This window comes from Colobus angolensis, unplaced genomic scaffold (genome assembly GCF_000951035.1).
Source record: "Colobus angolensis palliatus isolate OR3802 unplaced genomic scaffold, Cang.pa_1.0 Scaffold11, whole genome shotgun sequence".
Taxonomy (NCBI): Eukaryota; Metazoa; Chordata; class Mammalia; order Primates; family Cercopithecidae; genus Colobus; species Colobus angolensis.
Genome location: NW_012112030.1, coordinates 3,004,094 through 3,011,868, shown reverse-complemented (window position 1 = coordinate 3,011,868; position 7,775 = coordinate 3,004,094). Strand labels below are relative to the sequence as shown.

Genomic DNA, 7,775 nt, shown 5'->3' with positions numbered 1-7,775 from the left:
TTTTGCTATCAAATAGTATGCCTTATTCATTCTAAGTATTTTTTTTTACCCATTGACCATCCCCACCTCCACCCCAGTCCCCCACTACCCTTCCCAGCTTCTGGTAACCATCCTTCTACAGTGTATGTTCATCAGTTTGATTGTTTTCATTTTTAGATCCCAGAAATAAGTGAGAACGTATGATGTTTGTCTTTCTGTGCCTGACTTATTTCACTTAACATAATGATTTCCAGTTTCATCCATGTTATTGCAAATGACAGGATCTCATTCCCTTTTTATGGCTATATAGTACTCCATTGTGCGTAGGTACCAGATTTTAAATCTAGAATCTTGTTGGACTTCCTTATTCATATTGGAGTGCTTAATTATATTTAATCACTTATATGGAAGAGCACCATAAGGTGTTCAGGGCTTAAAAGACCCTGAAAGTTTTAATCTGTCTCTCATACAACTCTAGCTACTATTTCTTTTTTATCCCCCATGTCTGTGTAAGAATCACTAGCATTCAAGTAAGGTCAAACAAATATTATACATCATGGTCACAAGGGCAAAAACTGACACAGACAATTAATGGTCCTTCAACCCAAAGTCATTGCCTTCTGAATCATATGAACTTTCCTGAACACACTGAAATCCTCATTTTCATTGCTGTACTTCAGAATTTACTTCCTTGCTCTGTTTAGGAAAAGGTCATAGGCCTCACGTTGACTATATTTCTTCATTCCTTCTAAACTTACTTCCTCTTCATGCTTACTTTTTTTTTTTTTTTTTTTTTTTTTTGAGACGGAGTCTCACTCTGTCACCCAGGCTGGACTGCAGTGGCCGGATCTCAGCTCACTGCAAGCTCCGCCTCCCGGGTTTACGCCATTCTCCTGCCTCAGCCTCCCGAGTAGCTGGGACCACAGGCAGCCGCCACCTCGCCCGGCTAGTTTTTTGTATTTTTTAGTAGAGACGGGGTTTCACCATGTTAGCCAGGATGGTCTCGATCTCCTGACCTCGTGATCCGCCCATCTCGGCCTCCCAAAGTGCTGGGATTACAGGCTTGAGCCACCGCGCCGGGCCTTCATGCTTACTTTCTCCTTCCTTTGCTAGCCCTAGAGACAGTAGCCAGGGAAGGAGGACTGGGGAAGGAAGAACATGGCAAGAGGGAAAAAATGCAACCTCAGATTCTCCTAAATAATAAACTCAGCATTTCCTCTCACGCTGTTTTGCTGATTCCAAAGGGACTTGCCTGGTACGTCCTGCTGACACATATTTTCTTCTCGCTCCCCTTGCTTTCCTCCCTTTTCTGCTTTCCCATATCTTTCTTAGTCATTATGTTTTTGTCTTTCTGAAGTAATTTTGGACACTGTGTGCAGGTTTTCTAAAACATTGCAAATCTAAAATGTCCTACCATCCTCACACATGACAGACGGATTGGTTGAGAACTACTGGGTCATAAACATTTTCTTACAATAATCCATTATTCTATGTTCATTGTCACCTGTTGCAGAAAATAACTCTTAGGCCGGTATAATTTTGTTCCTTTATGTTGTAGTTTACCTATTTTTAAAATTTATGATTTTTTCTCATATTTTTTCTTATATACTTAAAATGTTGCCAAATAACACAAATAAGTCTCTTTTCATTATTTATTTCCCAAAATACAAAGATCCTTTTAAATCTACATGTTTAATTTATATTTCTCCATTTAGAAAATTTTTGTTGTTCCAATCAAATTCTTGATTATTTGTTTTATTCCATTTACTGTGAGTCATATTTAGGGAAGAGCTCTATCTTTCTGGTTGTATTATTCATATCTGCCCCCTATAGATGATTTTTGTCTTACTCCTCAATAGTCTAATGGAGTTTCTCAGTTTCATCTTCCTTTTATACATTTATTTTTCTGGACTGTCGATTATCTTTACTTGTTCTAATACAGATTTTAATTATACTATTACATTTTTAATGTTCCACAAGGCTTTCAACTTCACCAAGCGCCCATTCCAACTCTTCCTATATTTATATTATCTTGCTCTCTTCCCATGTGTGTTTGTTTATGTCTCATAAAGGTCACAACATGTGTAAACCTATTGAGGATGACAAAACATCTAACGATTTTTCTGCCTCCTTCCTTTCCTCAGGTGTTGCTTGCCCTTCATGTTGACAGTCCTTGTCTTACCTATTAAATTTTAGTAAATATATTGCTGATTTTGTTTTTGTTCCTTCAGTAGGTAAAGTATATACATATAGGTTTTGCTCCTGTTTACTTCCTCATATCTACAGCGGGAGGACAGTTTGATGGACACTGCTTCCTATGCAGTTCCAATTTCTGGAGGTATTACTTTACTTTAGCCCAGCTGGACTTAAGTAAATTGCCATTCAATGCTTACTGTCTGGTTTTCACACGTTCAATTTGTGGAATATTTTGAAAATTATAACTAATTGCCATTATTCATACAAGATGTGGACACATTTCAATTCATTTTCTACCACCTATCAGTAATTCTGGTATCATAGTTTTCAAAAGGATACCACATTGGTTTCCTTCAAAACCAGAGAAAATAGAATAGAATGGTGGCTTCCCAGTTTTCTCAGGTAAATATAGGTACAGACTTTGTATTCTTGAGGCAGAAATAGAAAGTAGGAAAAGGATGAGAGCTTAATGAGACAATTGTAAACATAATCACAAAATAGAAGATTGTTGTTGTGTAAAACATGATTTCACCCACCCAATACCAGAATGCACAATTAGCTAGAGTCCACATAACAACATTTTAGGTAATTTAATTGTCCTCATGATAGCAACTAACATTATTTGAGCTGAAGCACAGGTCTGAGCAGTGGATCTTGATCCTTTGGTGTACTATCCAAAATTTTCACAATCTCCTCCAAATTCTCAGTTAATGTTACCTCCAATTACCAGGAGAAATAACAGAAATATTGTTCAGAGAAAAAGGAGGAAACTAATTATGTTGCCCTTTCACGACTAAGACATTTACTGTTAGATATATTATTTTATTCTAGTAGTTTTCTGATAACTTATGGGACAGAAAATGTAATTTCAAACACTGGATAGATCTGGACAGTCGTAATTTTTAAATTGTATATATTTAAAGTATTACAACATGAAGTATTGATACAAGTGGAGTGATTAGTGTAGTCAAGCAAATTAATATACCCATCATCTCATATTTCATTTTTTTGTGGCTAAAGTACCTAAAATCTATCTCTTAGCAAGTTTCCAGTATTCAATACCATATTATTAACTACAGTCTACATGCTGCATACTAGAGCTCTAGGTATATTTATCCTACATACCCGAAACATTGTATGCTTTGACTTCCATCTCCTCATTTTCCCCACCATTACCTGTGCCCCTGGCAACCATCTTTGTACTCTGTTTCTATGTATTTGAGTTTTGTAATTAAAAAATAATCTTCCACATGTGAGTTCACATGGTATATTTTCCCTCTGTTTGGCGTATTTCACTTAGCATAATGTCCTCTAGGTTCACCTATATTCTTGCAAGTGGCAGGGCCTTTTTCTTTTTTAAAACTGAAGAATATTCCTCTGTGTGTGTGTGTGTGTGTGTGTGTGTGTGTGTGTGTCCCACAATTTTTTTATCCATTCTTCCATCGACAGACAGGTTGTTTCTACCTCTTGGCTATTGTGAATTATGCTGTGATGAACACAAGAGCACAGTGCCTTTACAAGGTGGTGTACATTTCCCTTGAGTATATGCCCAGAAGAGGGATTGTAGGATACATGGTGGCTTTTTATTTTTATTTTTTTTTGAGACGGAGTCTCGCTCTGTCCCCCAGGCTGGAGTGCAGTGGCCGGATCTCAGCTCACCGCAAGCTCCGCCTCCCGGGTTCACGCCATTCTCCTGCCTCAGCCTCCCGGAGTAGCTGGGACTACAGGCGCCCGCTACCTCGCCCGGTTAGTTTTTGTATTTTTTTTTAGTAGAGACGGGGTTTCACCGTGTTAGCCAGGATGGTCTCGATCTCCTGACCTCGTGATCCGCCCGTCTCGGCCTCCCAAAGTGCTGGGATTACAGGCTTGAGCCACCGCGCCCGGCCCATGGTGGCTTTTAAAAAAATTTCCATTAGAAACCTCCATATTTTTTTTCCACAATGGCTGCACCAGTCTACATTTCCACCAAACAGTGTACAAGGGTTCCCTTTTCTCCACATCCTCACCAACATTGTTTTATCTCGTCTTTTTGATAGTAGCCATTTCCATTTCCCTGATGTTTGATGATGTTGAGCACCTTTCGCTACACCTGTTGGCCATTTTTACTTCTTCTTTGGAGAAATATCTGGTCAGGTTATTTGACTACATTTTAATAGGATTATTTGTTTCTTTTGCTATAGAATTGTTTGAGTTCCTTATATATTTTGGATCTTAACCCTTTTTCTTATACATTCTTCATAGACATTTTCTCCCAATCCATTGGCTGTCTTTTCATTTTGATCATTTTCTTTGCTGTGTAGTGTTTTAGTTTGATATAGTTCCACCTGTTTCTTTCATTCTTATTACCTGTTCTTTTTGGTGAGATATCAAAGAAAACTCTTGTCAAGGCCAATATTGAGATTTTCCTGTTTTCCTCTAGGAATTTAATGGTTTCAGGTCTTTAATATCCTTCTAGTTTATTTTTGTGTGCAGTGTAAGACGAGGGTCCAGTTTCATCCTTTTTGCATGTGGATATCTGGTTTTCCAAACACCATGTATTGAAGAGACTATCCATTCCTCATTGTGTCCTCTTGGTAGCTTTGTCGAAAATTAATTGACCATATATGCTTAGATTTATTTACGGGTTTTCTATTCTTCTATTCTGTTCCATTGGTCCATATGCCTGTTTTTTTTTTTTTTTTTTTTTTTTTTTTTTTTTTTTTTTTTTTTTTTTTTTTTTTTTTTTTTTTTTTTTTTTTTTTTTTTTTTTTTTGGAGATGGTGTCTCACTCTGTCGCCCAGGCTGGAATGCAGTGGTGCAATCTTGGCTCACTGCAACCTCTGCCTCCCAGGTTCAAGAGATTCTCCTGCCTCAGCCTCCTGAGTAGCTGGTATTAAAGGTGCCTGCCACCATGCCTGGCTAATTTTTGTATTTTTAATAGATAGAGATGGGGTTTCACCACGCTGGCCAGGCTGGTCTTGAACTCCTGACTTCAGGTGATCCACCCAACTCGGTCTCCCAAAGTGCTGAGATTACCGGCATGAGCCATCGTGCCCAGCCTATATGTTTGTTGTGTCTGTTTTCATACTGCTTCATTATGCCTCTTTTGTGATACAGTGTGATATTAGGAAGTGTGATGCCTTCAAGTTTGTTTTCCTCAACATTGTTTTGGTTACTTGAAGCATTTTGTGGTTTCACACAAATTTTAGAATTATTTTTCTATTTCTACGAAAAATATATATATATATATTTTGCTGAGTACAGGGGACTTTATTGATGTTAAATGACAAGGTGGGGCTCTCTAGGTCTCTCCTTCTTCAGAGGGTCTGGAAACTGTGAGGAGAGGAGATTCTGCGTGGTGGGGGACTGAGTGCAGCAGGGAATCCCCAGCAGCCGAGGGTCCCTCTCTTCTTCCCGTGCTCTCCCTGGGGTTAGTGATTGGGGGATTTTACTCCTTAGAGGCCATGTGTACCATGAGGTCCATTACCTTGTTACTGCAGGCAAAATTCATTGTCATACCAGGAAATGAGCTTGACAAAGTGGTCATTGATGGCAATGCCAGCCCCAGCCTCAAAGGTGGAAAGGCAGGTATTGCTGTTAAATTCCGAAGAGACAACCTGGTGCTCACTGTAGCCCAGGATGCCCTTGAGGGGGTCCTTGTGTGCCTGCCTCACTACCTTTTTGATGTCTGAAGAAACCTGTCTGGCAGGTTTCTCCAGACAGGAGGTCAGTTCCACAACCGACACTGGTGTTGGGAACACAGAAGGCCATGCCAGTGAGCTTCCTGTTAAGCTTAGGAATGACCTTGCCCTCTCATGGCCCATTTACTTGACAGCACCAGTAGATGCAGGAATGGTGTTCTGGAAAGCCTCATGGCTGTCATGCCAGAGTTCCCTGGAGGGGCCATCCACAGTCTTCTGGGTAGCAGTGATGGTGTAGACTGTGGTCATGAGTCCCTCCCTGATGCCGAAGTTGTCATGAATGACCTTGGCCAGGGGATCTAAGCAGTTGGTGATGCAGGAGGCATTGCTGATGATTGTGAGGTTGTTTTCATGCTTATGGTTCATGCCCATCACAAACATGGGGACATCTGCAGAAAAGATGGAGATGATGAACCTTTTGGCTTCCCTCTCCACGTGAGCCCTAGTCTTCACCAAGGTAGTGAAGATGCCTGTGAACTCCATGACATAATTAGCACCAGCATTATCTCATTTGGTTTTGGTGAGCTCTCACTCCTGGAAAATAGTGATAGGATTTCCATTGATGACAAGCTTCCCATTCTTAACCTTGATGGTACCATGGAACTTGCCATGGGTGGGATCATAATGGAACATGTAGAGCATGTAGTTGGGGTCAATGAAAGGGCCATTGGTGGTAACAATATTCACTTTGCCAGAATTAAAAGTAGTCCTGATGACCAGGCATCTAATATGGCCAAATCCATTTACTCCAACCTTCACTTTCACTCTGGTGTCTCAGGAAGAGCGCTGGTGCTGTATGAGAAAATTGGATATTTGTCAAATGGGAGAAGCAGAGAGGTCACTGGAATTTTGATGGGATTGCACTGAAAATGCTTATCACTTTTGGTGGTATAAACAGTCCTAATATCTTGAGACCAAAGATGTCAGGTATTTATACCTGTTCTTTCCAGTTCCTTCTGGATACCCTCAGCCAAAACAACTAAAAAGCATGCATGTCTTATATATGAAATAAGGAAAGTATAAAATGCTAGTATTACAATTACAATTGTTAAAAAGCCAGTGATAATTCTGTTCAGAGATACAACATACCTACTGTTGACACACACTTAAAGTATTTAACCTGGAAACAAATTACTTGCTGGGGCTATAATGCTATCACTTGAGATAGGAGCCCAACTTAATATACCGCTACTATTAGCTCATAGATCTCATCCCCCAACCTCTTTTTTAAAATTATTATTTTACTTTACGTTCCCAGATACATGTGCAGAATGTGCAGGTTTGTTACTTAGGTATATGTGTGCCATGGTGGTTTTCTGCACCTGTTGACCCATCCTCTATTTTCCCTCCCCTCACCCACCAACCCCACAACAGGCCCTGGCATGTGTAGTTTCTCTCCCTATGTCCATGTGTTCTCATTATTCAGCTCCCACTTATGAGCGAGAACATGCGGTCTTTGGTTTTCTGTTCCTGTGTTAGTTTGCTGAGGATGATAGTTTCCAGCTTCATCCATGTCCATGGAAAGGACATGATCTCATTCCTTTTTTATGGCTGCATGGTATTCCATGGTGTAGATGTACTACATTTTCTTTTCCATTCTACCATTGATGCATATATCCTTTTTAAATTGATTCCAACAAAAGCTATGTTTCCTTTTTTTTAAACTGAGAAAAATAAGCTTGGATAAAAGTTATGTTTTCCTAATAAAGAGACATATTTCTTTTTTTTCTTTTTTTTTAAAATTATACTTCAAATTCTAGGGTACATGTGCACAATGTGCAGGTTTGTTACATATGTATACATGTGCCATGTTGGTGTGCTGCACCCATTAACTCGTCATTTACATTAGGTATATCTCCTAATGCTATCGCTCCCCTGTCCCCCGACCCCACAACAGGCCCCAGTGTGTGATGCTCCCCA

The 7,775-nt window shown here is 39.7% G+C and overlaps 1 pseudogene; it reads right to left on the bottom strand.

The window, feature by feature from the left end:
• Nucleotides 1-5,602: 5,602 nt before the first annotated feature.
• LOC105521262 overlaps nt 5,603-7,775 on the bottom strand; it is an 8,861-nt pseudogene continuing 6,688 nt past the window's right edge.